General features: G+C 43.2%; 23 non-coding genes across 23 annotated transcripts; all 23 read right to left on the bottom strand.

The window, feature by feature from the left end:
* Positions 1 to 214: 214 nt before the first annotated feature.
* Positions 215 to 287, bottom strand: trnav-cac (transfer RNA valine (anticodon CAC)). The gene has a single exon. It is a non-coding gene; the product is annotated as a tRNA-Val (tRNA).
* A 951-nt stretch (positions 288 to 1,238) lies between these two features.
* On the bottom strand, positions 1,239 to 1,311 carry trnav-uac (transfer RNA valine (anticodon UAC)). Its single transcript has one exon. It is a non-coding gene; the product is annotated as a tRNA-Val (tRNA).
* A 437-nt stretch (positions 1,312 to 1,748) lies between these two features.
* trnav-cac (transfer RNA valine (anticodon CAC)) lies at positions 1,749 to 1,821 on the bottom strand. Its single transcript has one exon. It is a non-coding gene; the product is annotated as a tRNA-Val (tRNA).
* Positions 1,822 to 2,258: 437 nt separating this feature from the next.
* On the bottom strand, positions 2,259 to 2,331 carry trnav-uac (transfer RNA valine (anticodon UAC)). Its single transcript has one exon. It is a non-coding gene; the product is annotated as a tRNA-Val (tRNA).
* Positions 2,332 to 2,770: 439 nt separating this feature from the next.
* On the bottom strand, positions 2,771 to 2,843 carry trnav-uac (transfer RNA valine (anticodon UAC)). Its single transcript has one exon. It is a non-coding gene; the product is annotated as a tRNA-Val (tRNA).
* A 439-nt stretch (positions 2,844 to 3,282) lies between these two features.
* Positions 3,283 to 3,355, bottom strand: trnav-uac (transfer RNA valine (anticodon UAC)). Its single transcript has one exon. It is a non-coding gene; the product is annotated as a tRNA-Val (tRNA).
* Positions 3,356 to 4,306: 951 nt separating this feature from the next.
* On the bottom strand, positions 4,307 to 4,379 carry trnav-uac (transfer RNA valine (anticodon UAC)). The gene has a single exon. It is a non-coding gene; the product is annotated as a tRNA-Val (tRNA).
* A 439-nt stretch (positions 4,380 to 4,818) lies between these two features.
* On the bottom strand, positions 4,819 to 4,891 carry trnav-uac (transfer RNA valine (anticodon UAC)). The gene has a single exon. It is a non-coding gene; the product is annotated as a tRNA-Val (tRNA).
* A 1,463-nt stretch (positions 4,892 to 6,354) lies between these two features.
* Positions 6,355 to 6,427, bottom strand: trnav-uac (transfer RNA valine (anticodon UAC)). Its single transcript has one exon. It is a non-coding gene; the product is annotated as a tRNA-Val (tRNA).
* A 437-nt stretch (positions 6,428 to 6,864) lies between these two features.
* trnav-uac (transfer RNA valine (anticodon UAC)) lies at positions 6,865 to 6,937 on the bottom strand. Its single transcript has one exon. It is a non-coding gene; the product is annotated as a tRNA-Val (tRNA).
* Positions 6,938 to 7,888: 951 nt separating this feature from the next.
* Positions 7,889 to 7,961, bottom strand: trnav-uac (transfer RNA valine (anticodon UAC)). Its single transcript has one exon. It is a non-coding gene; the product is annotated as a tRNA-Val (tRNA).
* A 439-nt stretch (positions 7,962 to 8,400) lies between these two features.
* Positions 8,401 to 8,473, bottom strand: trnav-uac (transfer RNA valine (anticodon UAC)). Its single transcript has one exon. It is a non-coding gene; the product is annotated as a tRNA-Val (tRNA).
* Positions 8,474 to 8,910: 437 nt separating this feature from the next.
* trnav-uac (transfer RNA valine (anticodon UAC)) lies at positions 8,911 to 8,983 on the bottom strand. Its single transcript has one exon. It is a non-coding gene; the product is annotated as a tRNA-Val (tRNA).
* A 439-nt stretch (positions 8,984 to 9,422) lies between these two features.
* On the bottom strand, positions 9,423 to 9,495 carry trnav-uac (transfer RNA valine (anticodon UAC)). The gene has a single exon. It is a non-coding gene; the product is annotated as a tRNA-Val (tRNA).
* Positions 9,496 to 9,934: 439 nt separating this feature from the next.
* On the bottom strand, positions 9,935 to 10,007 carry trnav-uac (transfer RNA valine (anticodon UAC)). The gene has a single exon. It is a non-coding gene; the product is annotated as a tRNA-Val (tRNA).
* Positions 10,008 to 10,958: 951 nt separating this feature from the next.
* On the bottom strand, positions 10,959 to 11,031 carry trnav-uac (transfer RNA valine (anticodon UAC)). Its single transcript has one exon. It is a non-coding gene; the product is annotated as a tRNA-Val (tRNA).
* A 439-nt stretch (positions 11,032 to 11,470) lies between these two features.
* On the bottom strand, positions 11,471 to 11,543 carry trnav-uac (transfer RNA valine (anticodon UAC)). Its single transcript has one exon. It is a non-coding gene; the product is annotated as a tRNA-Val (tRNA).
* Positions 11,544 to 13,006: 1,463 nt separating this feature from the next.
* On the bottom strand, positions 13,007 to 13,079 carry trnav-uac (transfer RNA valine (anticodon UAC)). Its single transcript has one exon. It is a non-coding gene; the product is annotated as a tRNA-Val (tRNA).
* Positions 13,080 to 14,542: 1,463 nt separating this feature from the next.
* trnav-uac (transfer RNA valine (anticodon UAC)) lies at positions 14,543 to 14,615 on the bottom strand. The gene has a single exon. It is a non-coding gene; the product is annotated as a tRNA-Val (tRNA).
* Positions 14,616 to 15,054: 439 nt separating this feature from the next.
* Positions 15,055 to 15,127, bottom strand: trnav-uac (transfer RNA valine (anticodon UAC)). Its single transcript has one exon. It is a non-coding gene; the product is annotated as a tRNA-Val (tRNA).
* Positions 15,128 to 15,566: 439 nt separating this feature from the next.
* On the bottom strand, positions 15,567 to 15,639 carry trnav-uac (transfer RNA valine (anticodon UAC)). Its single transcript has one exon. It is a non-coding gene; the product is annotated as a tRNA-Val (tRNA).
* A 437-nt stretch (positions 15,640 to 16,076) lies between these two features.
* Positions 16,077 to 16,149, bottom strand: trnav-cac (transfer RNA valine (anticodon CAC)). Its single transcript has one exon. It is a non-coding gene; the product is annotated as a tRNA-Val (tRNA).
* A 437-nt stretch (positions 16,150 to 16,586) lies between these two features.
* trnav-cac (transfer RNA valine (anticodon CAC)) lies at positions 16,587 to 16,659 on the bottom strand. The gene has a single exon. It is a non-coding gene; the product is annotated as a tRNA-Val (tRNA).
* Between the last annotated feature and the right edge of the window lie 1,503 nt (positions 16,660 to 18,162).

The raw sequence follows: 18,162 nt of genomic DNA, 5'->3' as shown, positions 1-18,162 counted from the left end.
AAGCACCAGGCAAGTTTCCACTGAGTTTCATTTTGATTGAACCGGCTGCATTAGTACTGCTATCAAGGTACATGGCGATTTAGAACATTCCTGTATCGATCACATGAGACTGACAGCTTACTTTGAGGATCTAAAGGGAAGAGCTCCCTGATAGCCTTTACACTGGCAACAAACCACTAAACAGCAGTGGTGTTTGTCATTCTATCAAGAAGCATGTTTCTGCCTGGTATCGAACCAGGGACCTTTCGCTTGTGAGGCGAACGTGATGACCACTACACTACAGAAACCTTGCATGTCGGAATGGGCACATCTCTCGTGGGCATTTCCTCATACAATCAGAGCATGGAAGTCATCATGTCAACAATGGCTAAGCAGTAGGTCTACTCTGCTTTAAGACAAAACATTCACATCCAAACCCCAAATGTTGACATCATTCGATCCCTTTATAACACAAACGTCTACAAATCAACCGAGTAGCATGAGTTTTCTACGTTGGGAGACCACACGACAAAGCACCAGGTAAGTTTCCACTGAGTTTCATTTTGATTGAACCGGCTGCATTAGTACTGCTATCAAGGTACATGGCGATTTAGAACATTCCTGTATCTATCACATGAGACTGACAGCTTACTTTGAGGATCTAAAGGGAAGAGCTCCCTGATGGCCTTTACACTGGCAACAAACCACTAAACAGCAGTGGTGTGTTTGCCATTCTATCAAAAAGCATGTTTTTGCCTGGTATCGAACCAGGGACCTTTCGCGTGTGAGGCGAACGTGATGACCACTACACTACAGAAACCTTGCATGTCTGAATGGGCACATCTCTCGTGGGCATTTCCTCATACAATCAGAGCATGGAAGTCATCATGTCAACAATGGCTAAGCAGTAGGTCTACTCTGCTTTAAGACAAAACATTCACATCCAAACCCCAAATGTTGACATCATTCGATCCCTTTATAACACAAACGTCTACAAATCAACCGAGTAGCATGAGTTTTCTACGTTGGGAGACAACATGACAAAGCACCAGGTAAGTTTCCACTGAGTTTCATTTTGATTGAACCGGCTGCATTAGTACTGCTATCAAGGTACATGGCGATTTAGAACATTCCTGTATCTATCACATGAGACTGACAGCTTACTTTGAGGATCTAAAGGGAAGAGCTCCCTGATAGCCTTTACACTGGCAACAAACCACTAAACAGCAGTGGTGTGTTTGCCATTCTATCAAGAAGCATGTTTCTGCTTGGTATCGAACCAGGGACCTTTCGCGTGTAAGGCGAAAGTGATGACCACTACACTACAGAAACCTTGCTTGTCTGAATGGGCACATCTCTCGTGGGCATTTCCTCATACAATCAGAGCATGGAAGTCATCATGTCAACAATGGCTAAGCAGTAGGTCTACTCTGCTTTAAGACAAAACATTCACATCCAAACCCCAAATGTTGACATCATTCGATCCCTTTATAACACAAACGTCTACAAATCAACCGAGTAGCATGAGTTTTCTACGTTGGGAGACAACATGACAAAGCACCAGGCAAGTTTCCACTGAGTTTCATTTTGATTGAACCGGCTGCATTAGTACTGCTATCAAGGTACGCGGCGATTTAGAACATTCCTGTATCGATCACATGATACTGACAGCTTACTTTGAGGATCTAAAGGGAAGAGCTCCCTGATAGCCTTTACACTGGCAACAAACCACTAAACAGCAGTGGTGTTTGTCATTCTATCAAGAAGCATGTTTCTGCCTGGTATCGAACCAGGGACCTTTCGCGTGTGAGGCGAACGTGATGACCACTACACTACAGAAACCTTGCATGTCTGAATGGGCACATCTCTTGTGGGCATTTCCTCATACAATCAGAGCATGGAAGTCATCATGTCAACAATGGCTAAGCAGTAGGTCTACTCTGCTTTAAGACAAAACATTCACATCCATACACCAAATGTTGACATCATTCGATACCTTTATAACACAAACGTCTACAAATCAACCGAGTAGCATGAGTTTTCTACGTTGGGAGACAACATGACAAAGCACCAGGTAAGTTTCCACTGAGTTTCATTTTGATTGAACCGGCTGCATTAGTACTGCTATCAAGGTACATGGCGATTTAGAACATTCCTGTATCGATCACATGAGACTGACAGCTCACTTTGAGGATCTAAAGGCAAGCGCTCCCCGATAGCCTTTACACTGGCAACAAACCACTAAACAGCAGTGGTGTTTGTCATTCTATCAAGAAGCATGTTTCTGCCTGGTATCGAACCAGGGACCTTTCGCGTGTAAGGCGAACGTGATGACCACTACACTACAGAAACCTTGCTTGTCTGAATGGGCACATCTCTCGTGGGCATGTCCTCATACAATCAGAGCATGGAAGTCATCATGTCAACAATGGCTAAGCAGTAGGTCTACTCTGCTTTAAGACAAAACATTCACATCCAAACCCCAAATGTTGACATCATTCGATCCCTTTATAACACAAACGTCTACAAATCAACCGAGTAGCATGAGTTTTCTACGTTGGGAGACAACATGACAAAGCACCAGGTAAGTTTCCACTGAGTTTCATTTTGATTGAACCGGCTGCATTAGTACTGCTATCAAGGTACATGGCGATTTAGAACATTCCTGTATCTATCACATGAGACTGACAGCTTACTTTGAGGACCTAAAGGGAAGAGCTCCCTGATAGCCTTTACACTGGCAACAAACCACTAAACAGCAGTGGTGTGTTTGTCATTCTATCAAGAAGCATGTTTCTGCCTGGTATCGAACCAGGGACCTTTCGCGTGTAAGGCGAACGTGATGACCACTACACTACAGAAACCTTGCTTGTCTGAATGGGCACATCTCTCGTGGGCATGTCCTCATACAATCAGAGCATGGAAGTCATCATGTCAACAATGGCTAAGCAGTAGGTCTACTCTGCTTTAAGACAAAACATTCACATCCAAACCCCAAATGTTGACATCATTCGATCCCTTTATAACACAAACGTCTACAAATCAACCGAGTAGCATGAGTTTTCTACGTTGGGAGACAACATGACAAAGCACCAGGTAAGTTTCCACTGAGTTTCATTTTGATTGAACCGGCTGCATTAGTACTGCTATCAAGGTACATGGCGATTTAGAACATTCCTGTATCTATCACATGAGACTGACAGCTTACTTTGAGGACCTAAAGGGAAGAGCTCCCTGATAGCCTTTACACTGGCAACAAACCACTAAACAGCAGTGGTGTGTTTGCCATTCTATCAAAAAGCATGTTTCTGCATGGTATCGAACCAGGGACCTGTCGCGTGTAAGGCGAACGTGATGACCACTACACTACAGAAACCTTGCATGTCTAAATGGGCACATCTCTCGTGGGCATTTCCTCATACAATCAGAGCATGGAAGTCATCATGTCGACAATGGCTAAGCAGTAGGTCTACTCTGCTTTAAGACAAAACATTCACATCCAAACACCAAATGTTGACATCATTCGATACCTTTATAACACAAACGTCTACAAATCAACCGAGTAGCATGAGTTTTCTACGTTGGGAGACAACATGACAAAGCACCAGGTAAGTTTCCACTGAGTTTCATTTTGATTGAACCGGCTGCATTAGTACTGCTATCAAGGTACATGGCGATTTAGAACATTCCTGTATCTATCACATGAGACTGACAGCTTACTTTGAGGATCTAAAGGGAAGAGCTCCCTGATAGCCTTTACACTGGCAACAAACCACTAAACAGCAGTGGTGTGTTTGCCATTCTATCAAAAAGCATGTTTTTGCCTGGTATCAAACCAGGGACCTTTCGCATGTAAGGCGAACGTGATGACCACTAGACTACAGAAACCTTGCTTGACTGAATGGGCACATCTCTCGTGGGCATTTTCTCATACAATCAGAGCATGGAAGTCATCATGTCAACAATGGCTAAGCAGTAGGTCTACTCTGCTTTAAGACAAAACATTCACATCCATACACCAAATGTTGACATCATTCGATACCTTTATAACACAAACGTCTACAAATCAACCGAGTAGCATGAGTTTTCTACGTTGGGAGACAACATGACAAAGCACCAGGTAAGTTTCCACTGAGTTTCATTTTGATTGAACCGGCTGCATTAGTACTGCTATCAAGGTACATGGCGATTTAGAACATTCCTGTATCTATCACATGAGACTGACAGCTTACTTTGAGGATCTAAAGGGAAGAGCTCCCTGATAGCCTTTACACTGGCAACAAACCACTAAACAGCAGTGGTGTGTTTGTCATTCTATCAAGAAGCATGTTTCTGCCTGGTATCAAACCAGGGACCTTTCGCATGTAAGGCGAACGTGATGACCACTAGACTACAGAAACCTTGCTTGACTGAATGGGCACATCTCTCGTGGGCATTTTCTCATACAATCAGAGCATGGAAGTCATCATGTCAACAATGGCTAAGCAGTAGGTCTACTCTGCTTTAAGACAAAACATTCACATCCATACACCAAATGTTGACATCATTCGATACCTTTATAACACAAACGTCTACAAATCAACCGAGTAGCATGAGTTTTCTACGTTGGGAGACAACATGACAAAGCACCAGGTAAGTTTCCACTGAGTTTCATTTTGATTGAACCGGCTGCATTAGTACTGCTATCAAGGTACATGGCGATTTAGAACATTCCTGTATCTATCACATGAGACTGACAGCTTACTTTGAGGATCTAAAGGGAAGAGCTCCCTGATAGCCTTTACACTGGCAACAAACCACTAAACAGCAGTGGTGTGTTTGTCATTCTATCAAGAAGCATGTTTCTGCCTGGTATCGAACCAGGGACCTTTCGCGTGTAAGGCGAACGTGATGACCACTACACTACAGAAACCTTGCCTGTCTGAATGGGCACATCTCTCGTGGGCATTTCCTCATACAATCAGAGCATGGAAGTCATCATGTCAACAATGGCTAAGCAGTAGGTCTACTCTGCTTTAAGACAAAACATTCACATCCAAACCCCAAATATTGACATCATTCGATCCCTTTATAACACAAACGTCTACAAATCAACCGAGTAGCATGAGTTTTCTACGTTGGGAGACAACATGACAAAGCACCAGGTAAGTTTCCACTGAGTTTCATTTTGATTGAAGCGGCTGCATTAGTACTGCTATCAAGGTACATGGCGATTTAGAACATTCCTGTATCTATCACATGAGACTGACAGCTTACTTTGAGGACCTAAAGGGAAGAGCTCCCTGATAGCCTTTACACTGGCAACAAACCACTAAACAGCAGTGGTGTGTTTGCCATTCTATCAAAAAGCATGTTTCTGCATGGTATCAAACCAGGGACCTGTCGCGTGTAAGGCGAACGTGATGACCACTACACTACAGAAACCTTGCATGTCTAAATGGGCACATCTCTCGTGGGCATTTCCTCATACAATCAGAGCATGAAAGTCATCATGTCGACAATGGCTAAGCAGTAGGTCTACTCTGCTTTAAGACAAAACATTCACATCCAAACACCAAATGTTGACATCATTCGATACCTTTATAACACAAACGTCTACAAATCAACCGAGTAGCATGAGTTTTCTACGTTGGGAGACAACATGACAAAGCACCAGGTAAGTTTCCACTGAGTTTCATTTTGATTGAACCGGCTGCATTAGTACTGCTATCAAGGTACATGGCGATTTAGAACATTCCTGTATCTATCACATGAGACTGACAGCTTACTTTGAGGATCTAAAGGGAAGAGCTCCCTGATAGCCTTTACACTGGCAACAAACCACTAAACAGCAGTGGTGTGTTTGCCATTCTATCAAAAAGCATGTTTTTGCCTGGTATCAAACCAGGGACCTTTCGCATGTAAGGCGAACGTGATGACCACTAGACTACAGAAACCTTGCTTGACTGAATGGGCACATCTCTCGTGGGCATTTTCTCATACAATCAGAGCATGGAAGTCATCATGTCAACAATGGCTAAGCAGTAGGTCTACTCTGCTTTAAGACAAAACATTCACATCCAAACACCAAATGTTGACATCATTCGATCCCTTTATAACACAAACGTCTACAAATCAACCGAGTAGCATGAGTTTTCTACGTTGGGAGACAACATGACAAAGCACCAGGTAAGTTTCCACTGAGTTTCATTTTGATTGAACCGGCTGCATTAGTACTGCTATCAAGGTACATGGCGATTTAGAACATTCCTGTATCTATCACATGAGACTGACAGCTTACTTTGAGGATCTAAAGGGAAGAGCTCCCTGATAGCCTTTACACTGGCAACAAACCACTAAACAGCAGTGGTGTGTTTGCCATTCTATCAAGAAGCATGTTTCTGCTTGGTATCGAACCAGGGACCTTTCGCGTGTAAGGCGAAAGTGATGACCACTACACTACAGAAACCTTGCTTGTCTGAATGGGCACATCTCTCGTGGGCATTTCCTCATACAATCAGAGCATGGAAGTCATCATGTCAACAATGGCTAAGCAGTAGGTCTACTCTGCTTTAAGACAAAACATTCACATCCAAACCCCAAATGTTGACATCATTCGATCCCTTTATAACACAAACATCTACAAATCAACCGAGTAGCATGAGTTTTCTACGTTGGGAGACAACATGACAAAGCACCAGGCAAGTTTCCACTGAGTTTCATTTTGATTGAACCGGCTGCATTAGTACTGCTATCAAGGTACGCGGCGATTTAGAACATTCCTGTATCGATCACATGATACTGACAGCTTACTTTGAGGATCTAAAGGGAAGAGCTCCCTGATAGCCTTTACACTGGCAACAAACCACTAAACAGCAGTGGTGTTTGTCATTCTATCAAGAAGCATGTTTCTGCCTGGTATCGAACCAGGGACCTGTCGCGTGTAAGGCGAACGTGATGACCACTACACTACAGAAACCTTGCATGTCTAAATGGGCACATCTCTCGTGGGCATTTCCTCATACAATCAGAGCATGGAAGTCATCATGTCGACAATGGCTAAGCAGTAGGTCTACTCTGCTTTAAGACAAAACATTCACATCCAAACACCAAATGTTGACATCATTCGATACCTTTATAACACAAACGTCTACAAATCAACCGAGTAGCATGAGTTTTCTACGTTGGGAGACAACATGACAAAGCACCAGGTAAGTTTCCACTGAGTTTCATTTTGATTGAACCGGCTGCATTAGTACTGCTATCAAGGTACATGGCGATTTAGAACATTCCTGTATCTATCACATGAGACTGACAGCTTACTTTGAGGATCTAAAGGGAAGAGCTCCCTGATAGCCTTTACACTGGCAACAAACCACTAAACAGCAGTGGTGTGTTTGCCATTCTATCAAAAAGCATGTTTTTGCCTGGTATCAAACCAGGGACCTTTCGCATGTAAGGCGAACGTGATGACCACTAGACTACAGAAACCTTGCTTGACTGAATGGGCACATCTCTCGTGGGCATTTTCTCATACAATCAGAGCATGGAAGTCATCATGTCAACAATGGCTAAGCAGTAGGTCTACTCTGCTTTAAGACAAAACATTCACATCCATACACCAAATGTTGACATCATTCGATACCTTTATAACACAAACGTCTACAAATCAACCGAGTAGCATGAGTTTTCTACGTTGGGAGACAACATGACAAAGCACCAGGTAAGTTTCCACTGAGTTTCATTTTGATTGAACCGGCTGCATTAGTACTGCTATCAAGGTACATGGCGATTTAGAACATTCCTGTATCTATCACATGAGACTGACAGCTTACTTTGAGGATCTAAAGGGAAGAGCTCCCTGATAGCCTTTACACTGGCAACAAACCACTAAACAGCAGTGGTGTGTTTGTCATTCTATCAAGAAGCATGTTTCTGCCTGGTATCAAACCAGGGACCTTTCGCATGTAAGGCGAACGTGATGACCACTAGACTACAGAAACCTTGCTTGACTGAATGGGCACATCTCTCGTGGGCATTTTCTCATACAATCAGAGCATGGAAGTCATCATGTCAACAATGGCTAAGCAGTAGGTCTACTCTGCTTTAAGACAAAACATTCACATCCATACACCAAATGTTGACATCATTCGATACCTTTATAACACAAACGTCTACAAATCAACCGAGTAGCATGAGTTTTCTACGTTGGGAGACAACATGACAAAGCACCAGGTAAGTTTCCACTGAGTTTCATTTTGATTGAACCGGCTGCATTAGTACTGCTATCAAGGTACATGGCGATTTAGAACATTCCTGTATCTATCACATGAGACTGACAGCTTACTTTGAGGATCTAAAGGGAAGAGCTCCCTGATAGCCTTTACACTGGCAACAAACCACTAAACAGCAGTGGTGTGTTTGTCATTCTATCAAGAAGCATGTTTCTGCCTGGTATCGAACCAGGGACCTTTCGCGTGTAAGGCGAACGTGATGACCACTACACTACAGAAACCTTGCCTGTCTGAATGGGCACATCTCTCGTGGGCATTTCCTCATACAATCAGAGCATGGAAGTCATCATGTCAACAATGGCTAAGCAGTAGGTCTACTCTGCTTTAAGACAAAACATTCACATCCAAACCCCAAATGTTGACATCATTCGATCCCTTTATAACACAAACGTCTACAAATCAACCGAGTAGCATGAGTTTTCTACGTTGGGAGACAACATGACAAAGCACCAGGTAAGTTTCCACTGAGTTTCATTTTGATTGAAGCGGCTGCATTAGTACTGCTATCAAGGTACATGGCGATTTAGAACATTCCTGTATCTATCACATGAGACTGACAGCTTACTTTGAGGACCTAAAGGGAAGAGCTCCCTGATAGCCTTTACACTGGCAACAAACCACTAAACAGCAGTGGTGTTTGTCATTCTATCAAGAAGCATGTTTCTGCCTGGTATCGAACCAGGGACCTTTCGCGTGTAAGGCGAACGTGATGACCACTACACTACAGAAACCTTGCTTGTCTGAATGGGCACATCTCTCGTGGGCATGTCCTCATACAATCAGAGCATGGAAGTCATCATGTCAACAATGGCTAAGCAGTAGGTCTACTCTGCTTTAAGACAAAACATTCACATCCAAACCCCAAATGTTGACATCATTCGATCCCTTTATAACACAAACGTCTACAAATCAACCGAGTAGCATGAGTTTTCTACGTTGGGAGACAACATGACAAAGCACCAGGTAAGTTTCCACTGAGTTTCATTTTGATTGAACCGGCTGCATTAGTACTGCTATCAAGGTACATGGCGATTTAGAACATTCCTGTATCTATCACATGAGACTGACAGCTTACTTTGAGGACCTAAAGGGAAGAGCTCCCTGATAGCCTTTACACTGGCAACAAACCACTAAACAGCAGTGGTGTGTTTGTCATTCTATCAAGAAGCATGTTTCTGCCTGGTATCGAACCAGGGACCTTTCGCGTGTAAGGCGAACGTGATGACCACTACACTACAGAAACCTTGCTTGTCTGAATGGGCACATCTCTCGTGGGCATGTCCTCATACAATCAGAGCATGGAAGTCATCATGTCAACAATGGCTAAGCAGTAGGTCTACTCTGCTTTAAGACAAAACATTCACATCCAAACCCCAAATGTTGACATCATTCGATCCCTTTATAACACAAACGTCTACAAATCAACCGAGTAGCATGAGTTTTCTACGTTGGGAGACAACATGACAAAGCACAAGGTAAGTTTCCACTGAGTTTCATTTTGATTGAACCGGCTGCATTAGTACTGCTATCAAGGTACATGGCGATTTAGAACATTCCTGTATCTATCACATGAGACTGACAGCTTACTTTGAGGACCTAAAGGGAAGAGCTCCCTGATAGCCTTTACACTGGCAACAAACCACTAAACAGCAGTGGTGTGTTTGCCATTCTATCAAAAAGCATGTTTCTGCATGGTATCGAACCAGGGACCTGTCGCGTGTAAGGCGAACGTGATGACCACTACACTACAGAAACCTTGCATGTCTAAATGGGCACATCTCTCGTGGGCATTTCCTCATACAATCAGAGCATGGAAGTCATCATGTCGACAATGGCTAAGCAGTAGGTCTACTCTGCTTTAAGACAAAACATTCACATCCAAACACCAAATGTTGACATCATTCGATACCTTTATAACACAAACGTCTACAAATCAACCGAGTAGCATGAGTTTTCTACGTTGGGAGACAACATGACAAAGCACCAGGTAAGTTTCCACTGAGTTTCATTTTGATTGAACCGGCTGCATTAGTACTGCTATCAAGGTACATGGCGATTTAGAACATTCCTGTATCTATCACATGAGACTGACAGCTTACTTTGAGGATCTAAAGGGAAGAGCTCCCTGATAGCCTTTACACTGGCAACAAACCACTAAACAGCAGTGGTGTGTTTGCCATTCTATCAAAAAGCATGTTTTTGCCTGGTATCAAACCAGGGACCTTTCGCATGTAAGGCGAACGTGATGACCACTAGACTACAGAAACCTTGCTTGACTGAATGGGCACATCTCTCGTGGGCATTTTCTCATACAATCAGAGCATGGAAGTCATCATGTCAACAATGGCTAAGCAGTAGGTCTACTCTGCTTTAAGACAAAACATTCACATCCATACACCAAATGTTGACATCATTCGATACCTTTATAACACAAACGTCTACAAATCAACCGAGTAGCATGAGTTTTCTACGTTGGGAGACAACATGACAAAGCACCAGGTAAGTTTCCACTGAGTTTCATTTTGATTGAACCGGCTGCATTAGTACTGCTATCAAGGTACATGGCGATTTAGAACATTCCTGTATCTATCACATGAGACTGACAGCTTACTTTGAGGATCTAAAGGGAAGAGCTCCCTGATAGCCTTTACACTGGCAACAAACCACTAAACAGCAGTGGTGTGTTTGTCATTCTATCAAGAAGCATGTTTCTGCCTGGTATCAAACCAGGGACCTTTCGCATGTAAGGCGAACGTGATGACCACTAGACTACAGAAACCTTGCTTGACTGAATGGGCACATCTCTCGTGGGCATTTTCTCATACAATCAGAGCATGGAAGTCATCATGTCAACAATGGCTAAGCAGTAGGTCTACTCTGCTTTAAGACAAAACATTCACATCCATACACCAAATGTTGACATCATTCGATACCTTTATAACACAAACGTCTACAAATCAACCGAGTAGCATGAGTTTTCTACGTTGGGAGACAACATGACAAAGCACCAGGTAAGTTTCCACTGAGTTTCATTTTGATTGAACCGGCTGCATTAGTACTGCTATCAAGGTACATGGCGATTTAGAACATTCCTGTATCTATCACATGAGACTGACAGCTTACTTTGAGGATCTAAAGGGAAGAGCTCCCTGATAGCCTTTACACTGGCAACAAACCACTAAACAGCAGTGGTGTGTTTGTCATTCTATCAAGAAGCATGTTTCTGCCTGGTATCGAACCAGGGACCTTTCGCGTGTAAGGCGAACGTGATGACCACTACACTACAGAAACCTTGCCTGTCTGAATGGGCACATCTCTCGTGGGCATTTCCTCATACAATCAGAGCATGGAAGTCATCATGTCAACAATGGCTAAGCAGTAGGTCTACTCTGCTTTAAGACAAAACATTCACATCCAAACCCCAAATGTTGACATCATTCGATCCCTTTATAACACAAACGTCTACAAATCAACCGAGTAGCATGAGTTTTCTACGTTGGGAGACAACATGACAAAGCACCAGGTAAGTTTCCACTGAGTTTCATTTTGATTGAAGCGGCTGCATTAGTACTGCTATCAAGGTACATGGCGATTTAGAACATTCCTGTATCTATCACATGAGACTGACAGCTTACTTTGAGGACCTAAAGGGAAGAGCTCCCTGATAGCCTTTACACTGGCAACAAACCACTAAACAGCAGTGGTGTGTTTGCCATTCTATCAAAAAGCATGTTTCTGCATGGTATCAAACCAGGGACCTGTCGCGTGTAAGGCGAACGTGATGACCACTACACTACAGAAACCTTGCATGTCTAAATGGGCACATCTCTCGTGGGCATTTCCTCATACAATCAGAGCATGAAAGTCATCATGTCGACAATGGCTAAGCAGTAGGTCTACTCTGCTTTAAGACAAAACATTCACATCCAAACACCAAATGTTGACATCATTCGATACCTTTATAACACAAACGTCTACAAATCAACCGAGTAGCATGAGTTTTCTACGTTGGGAGACAACATGACAAAGCACCAGGTAAGTTTCCACTGAGTTTCATTTTGATTGAACCGGCTGCATTAGTACTGCTATCAAGGTACATGGCGATTTAGAACATTCCTGTATCTATCACATGAGACTGACAGCTTACTTTGAGGATCTAAAGGGAAGAGCTCCCTGATAGCCTTTACACTGGCAACAAACCACTAAACAGCAGTGGTGTGTTTGCCATTCTATCAAAAAGCATGTTTTTGCCTGGTATCAAACCAGGGACCTTTCGCATGTAAGGCGAACGTGATGACCACTAGACTACAGAAACCTTGCTTGACTGAATGGGCACATCTCTCGTGGGCATTTTCTCATACAATCAGAGCATGGAAGTCATCATGTCAACAATGGCTAAGCAGTAGGTCTACTCTGCTTTAAGACAAAACATTCACATCCATACACCAAATGTTGACATCATTCGATACCTTTATAACACAAACGTCTACAAATCAACCGAGTAGCATGAGTTTTCTACGTTGGGAGACAACATGACAAAGCACCAGGTAAGTTTCCACTGAGTTTCATTTTGATTGAACCGGCTGCATTAGTACTGCTATCAAGGTACATGGCGATTTAGAACATTCCTGTATCTATCACATGAGACTGACAGCTTACTTTGAGGATCTAAAGGGAAGAGCTCCCTGATAGCCTTTACACTGGCAACAAACCACTAAACAGCAGTGGTGTGTTTGTCATTCTATCAAGAAGCATGTTTCTGCCTGGTATCGAACCAGGGACCTTTCGCGTGTAAGGCGAACGTGATGACCACTACACTACAGAAACCTTGCCTGTCTGAATGGGCACATCTCTCGTGGGCATTTCCTCATACAATCAGAGCATGGAAGTCATCATGTCAACAATGGCTAAGCAGTAGGTCTACTCTGCTTTAAGACAAAACATTCACATCCAAACCCCAAATGTTGACATCATTCGATCCCTTTATAACACAAACGTCTACAAATCAACCGAGTAGCATGAGTTTTCTACGTTGGGAGACAACATGACAAAGCACCAGGTAAGTTTCCACTGAGTTTCATTTTGATTGAAGCGGCTGCATTAGTACTGCTATCAAGGTACATGGCGATTTAGAACATTCCTGTATCTATCACATGAGACTGACAGCTTACTTTGAGGACCTAAAGGGAAGAGCTCCCTGATAGCCTTTACACTGGCAACAAACCACTAAACAGCAGTGGTGTGTTTGCCATTCTATCAAAAAGCATGTTTCTGCATGGTATCAAACCAGGGACCTGTCGCGTGTAAGGCGAACGTGATGACCACTACACTACAGAAACCTTGCATGTCTAAATGGGCACATCTCTCGTGGGCATTTCCTCATACAATCAGAGCATGAAAGTCATCATGTCGACAATGGCTAAGCAGTAGGTCTACTCTGCTTTAAGACAAAACATTCACATCCAAACACCAAATGTTGACATCATTCGATACCTTTATAACACAAACGTCTACAAATCAACCGAGTAGCATGAGTTTTCTACGTTGGGAGACAACATGACAAAGCACCAGGTAAGTTTCCACTGAGTTTCATTTTGATTGAACCGGCTGCATTAGTACTGCTATCAAGGTACATGGCGATTTAGAACATTCCTGTATCTATCACATGAGACTGACAGCTTACTTTGAGGATCTAAAGGGAAGAGCTCCCTGATAGCCTTTACACTGGCAACAAACCACTAAACAGCAGTGGTGTGTTTGCCATTCTATCAAAAAGCATGTTTTTGCCTGGTATCAAACCAGGGACCTTTCGCATGTAAGGCGAACGTGATGACCACTAGACTACAGAAACCTTGCTTGACTGAATGGGCACATCTCTCGTGGGCATTTTCTCATACAATCAGAGCATGGAAGTCATCATGTCAACAATGGCTAAGCAGTAGGTCTACTCTGCTTTAAGACAAAACATTCACATCCATACACCAAATGTTGACATCATTCGATACCTTTATAACACAAACGTCTACAAATCAACCGAGTAGCATGAGTTTTCTACGTTGGGAGACAACATGACAAAGCACCAGGTAAGTTTCCACTGAGTTTCATTTTGATTGAACCGGCTGCATTAGTACTGCTATCAAGGTACATGGCGATTTAGAACATTCCTGTATCTATCACATGAGACTGACAGCTTACTTTGAGGATCTAAAGGGAAGAGCTCCCTGATAGCCTTTACACTGGCAACAAACCACTAAACAGCAGTGGTGTGTTTGTCATTCTATCAAGAAGCATGTTTCTGCCTGGTATCAAACCAGGGACCTTTCGCATGTAAGGCGAACGTGATGACCACTAGACTACAGAAACCTTGCTTGACTGAATGGGCACATCTCTCGTGGGCATTTTCTCATACAATCAGAGCATGGAAGTCATCATGTCAACAATGGCTAAGCAGTAGGTCTACTCTGCTTTAAGACAAAACATTCACATCCATACACCAAATGTTGACATCATTCGATACCTTTATAACACAAACGTCTACAAATCAACCGAGTAGCATGAGTTTTCTACGTTGGGAGACAACATGACAAAGCACCAGGTAAGTTTCCACTGAGTTTCATTTTGATTGAACCGGCTGCATTAGTACTGCTATCAAGGTACATGGCGATTTAGAACATTCCTGTATCTATCACATGAGACTGACAGCTTACTTTGAGGATCTAAAGGGAAGAGCTCCCTGATAGCCTTTACACTGGCAACAAACCACTAAACAGCAGTGGTGTGTTTGTCATTCTATCAAGAAGCATGTTTCTGCCTGGTATCGAACCAGGGACCTTTCGCGTGTAAGGCGAACGTGATGACCACTACACTACAGAAACCTTGCCTGTCTGAATGGGCACATCTCTCGTGGGCATTTCCTCATACAATCAGAGCATGGAAGTCATCATGTCAACAATGGCTAAGCAGTAGGTCTACTCTGCTTTAAGACAAAACATTCACATCCAAACCCCAAATGTTGACATCATTCGATCCCTTTATAACACAAACGTCTACAAATCAACCGAGTAGCATGAGTTTTCTACGTTGGGAGACAACATGACAAAGCACCAGGTAAGTTTCCACTGAGTTTCATTTTGATTGAAGCGGCTGCATTAGTACTGCTATCAAGGTACATGGCGATTTAGAACATTCCTGTATCTATCACATGAGACTGACAGCTTACTTTGAGGATCTAAAGGGAAGAGCTCCCTGATAGCCTTTACACTGGCAACAAACCACTAAACAGCAGTGGTGTGTTTGCCATTCTATCAAGAAGCATGTTTCTGCTTGGTATCGAACCAGGGACCTTTCGCGTGTAAGGCGAAAGTGATGACCACTACACTACAGAAACCTTGCTTGTCTGAATGGGCACATCTCTCGTGGGCATTTCCTCATACAATCAGAGCATGGAAGTCATCATGTCAACAATGGCTAAGCAGTAGGTCTACTCTGCTTTAAGACAAAACATTCACATCCAAACCCCAAATGTTGACATCATTCGATCCCTTTATAACACAAACGTCTACAAATCAACCGAGTAGCATGAGTTTTCTACGTTGGGAGACAACATGACAAAGCACCAGGCAAGTTTCCACTGAGTTTCATTTTGATTGAACCGGCTGCATTAGTACTGCTATCAAGGTACGCGGCGATTTAGAACATTCCTGTATCGATCACATGATACTGACAGCTTACTTTGAGGATCTAAAGGGAAGAGCTCCCTGATAGCCTTTACACTGGCAACAAACCACTAAACAGCAGTGGTGTTTGTCATTCTATCAAGAAGCATGTTTCTGCCTGGTATCGAACCAGGGACCTTTCGCGTGTGAGGCGAACGTGATGACCACTACACTACAGAAACCTTGCATGTCTGAATGGGCACATCTCTTGTGGGCATTTCCTCATACAATCAGAGCATGGAAGTCATCATGTCAACAATGGCTAAGCAGTAGGTCTACTCTGCTTTAAGACAAAACATTCACATCCAAACCCCAAATGTTGACATCATTCGATCCCTTTATAACACAAACGTCTACAAATCAACCGAGTAGCATGAGTTTTCTACGTTGGGAGACAACATGACAAAGCACCAGGCAAGTTTCCACTGAGTTTCATTTTGATTGAACCGGCTGCATTAGTACTGCTATCAAGGTACATGGCGATTTAGAACATTCCTGTATCGATCACATGAGACTGACAGCTTACTTTGAGGATCTAAAGGGAAGAGCTCCCTGATAGCCTTTACACTGGCAACAAACCACTAAACAGCAGTGGTGTTTGTCATTCTATCAAGAAGCATGTTTCTGCCTGGTATCGAACCAGGGACCTTTCGCGTGTGAGGCGAACGTGATGACCACTACACTACAGAAACCTTGCATGTCGGAATGGGCACATCTCTCGTGGGCATTTCCTCATACAATCAGAGCATGGAAGTCATCATGTCAACAATGGCTAAGCAGTAGGTCTACTCTGCTTTAAGACAAAACATTCACATCCAAACCCCAAATGTTGACATCATTCGATCCCTTTATAACACAAACGTCTACAAATCAACCGAGTAGCATGAGTTTTCTACGTTGGGAGACAACACGACAAAGCACCAGGTAAGTTTCCACTGAGTTTCATTTTGATTGAACCGGCTGCATTAGTACTGCTATCAAGGTACATGGCGATTTAGAACATTCCTGTATCTATCACATGAGACTGACAGCTTACTTTGAGGATCTAAAGGGAAGAGCTCCCTGATGGCCTTTACACTGGCAACAAACCACTAAACAGCAGTGGTGTGTTTGCCATTCTATCAAAACGCATGTTTTTGCCTGGTATCGAACCAGGGACCTTTCGCGTGTGAGGCGAACGTGATGACCACTACACTACAGAAACCTTGCATGTCTGAATGGGCACATCTCTCGTGGGCATTTCCTCATACAATCAGAGCATGGAAGTCATCATGTCAACAATGGCTAAGCAGTAGGTCTACTCTGCTTTAAGACAAAACATTCACATCCAAACCCCAAATGTTGACATCATTCGATCCCTTTATAACACAAACGTCTACAAATCAACCGAGTAGCATGAGTTTTCTACGTTGGGAGACAACATGACAAAGCACCAGGTAAGTTTCCACTGATTTTCATTTTGATTGAACCGGCTGCATTAGTACTGCTATCAAGGTACATGGCGATTTAGAACATTCCTGTATCTATCACATGAGACTGACAGCTTACTTTGAGGATCTAAAGGGAAGAGCTCCCTGATAGCCTTTACACTGGCAACAAACCACTAAACAGCAGTGGTGTGTTTGCCATTCTATCAAAACGCATGTTTTTGCCTGGTATCGAACCAGGGACCTTTCGCGTGTGAGGCGAACGTGATGACCACTACACTACAGAAACCTTGCATGTCTGAATGGGCACATCTCTCGTGGGCATTTCCTCATACAATCAGAGCATGGAAGTCATCATGTCAACAATGGCTAAGCAGTAGGTCTACTCTGCTTTAAGACAAAACATTCACATCCAAACCCCAAATGTTGACATCATTCGATCCCTTTATAACACAAATGTCTACAAATCAACCGAGTAGCATGAGTTTTCTACGTTGGGAGACAACATGACAAAGCACCAGGTAAGTTTCCACTGAGTTTCATTTTGATTGAACCGGCTGCATTAGTACTGCTATCAAGGTACATGGCGATTTAGAACATTCCTGTATCTATCACATGAGACTGACAGCTTACTTTGAGGATCTAAAGGGAAGAGCTCCCTGATAGCCTTTACACTGGCAACAAACCACTAAACAGCAGTGGTGTGTTTGCCATTCTATCAAGAAGCATGTTTCTGCTTGGTATCGAACCAGGGACCTTTCGCGTGTA

This window comes from Brachyhypopomus gauderio, unplaced genomic scaffold (assembly GCF_052324685.1).
Source record: "Brachyhypopomus gauderio isolate BG-103 unplaced genomic scaffold, BGAUD_0.2 sc51, whole genome shotgun sequence".
In the NCBI taxonomy this organism is placed as follows: domain Eukaryota; kingdom Metazoa; phylum Chordata; class Actinopteri; order Gymnotiformes; family Hypopomidae; genus Brachyhypopomus; species Brachyhypopomus gauderio.
Note: the sequence above shows the minus strand (reverse complement) of the source record. Positions and strands in the feature narration are given on the sequence as shown.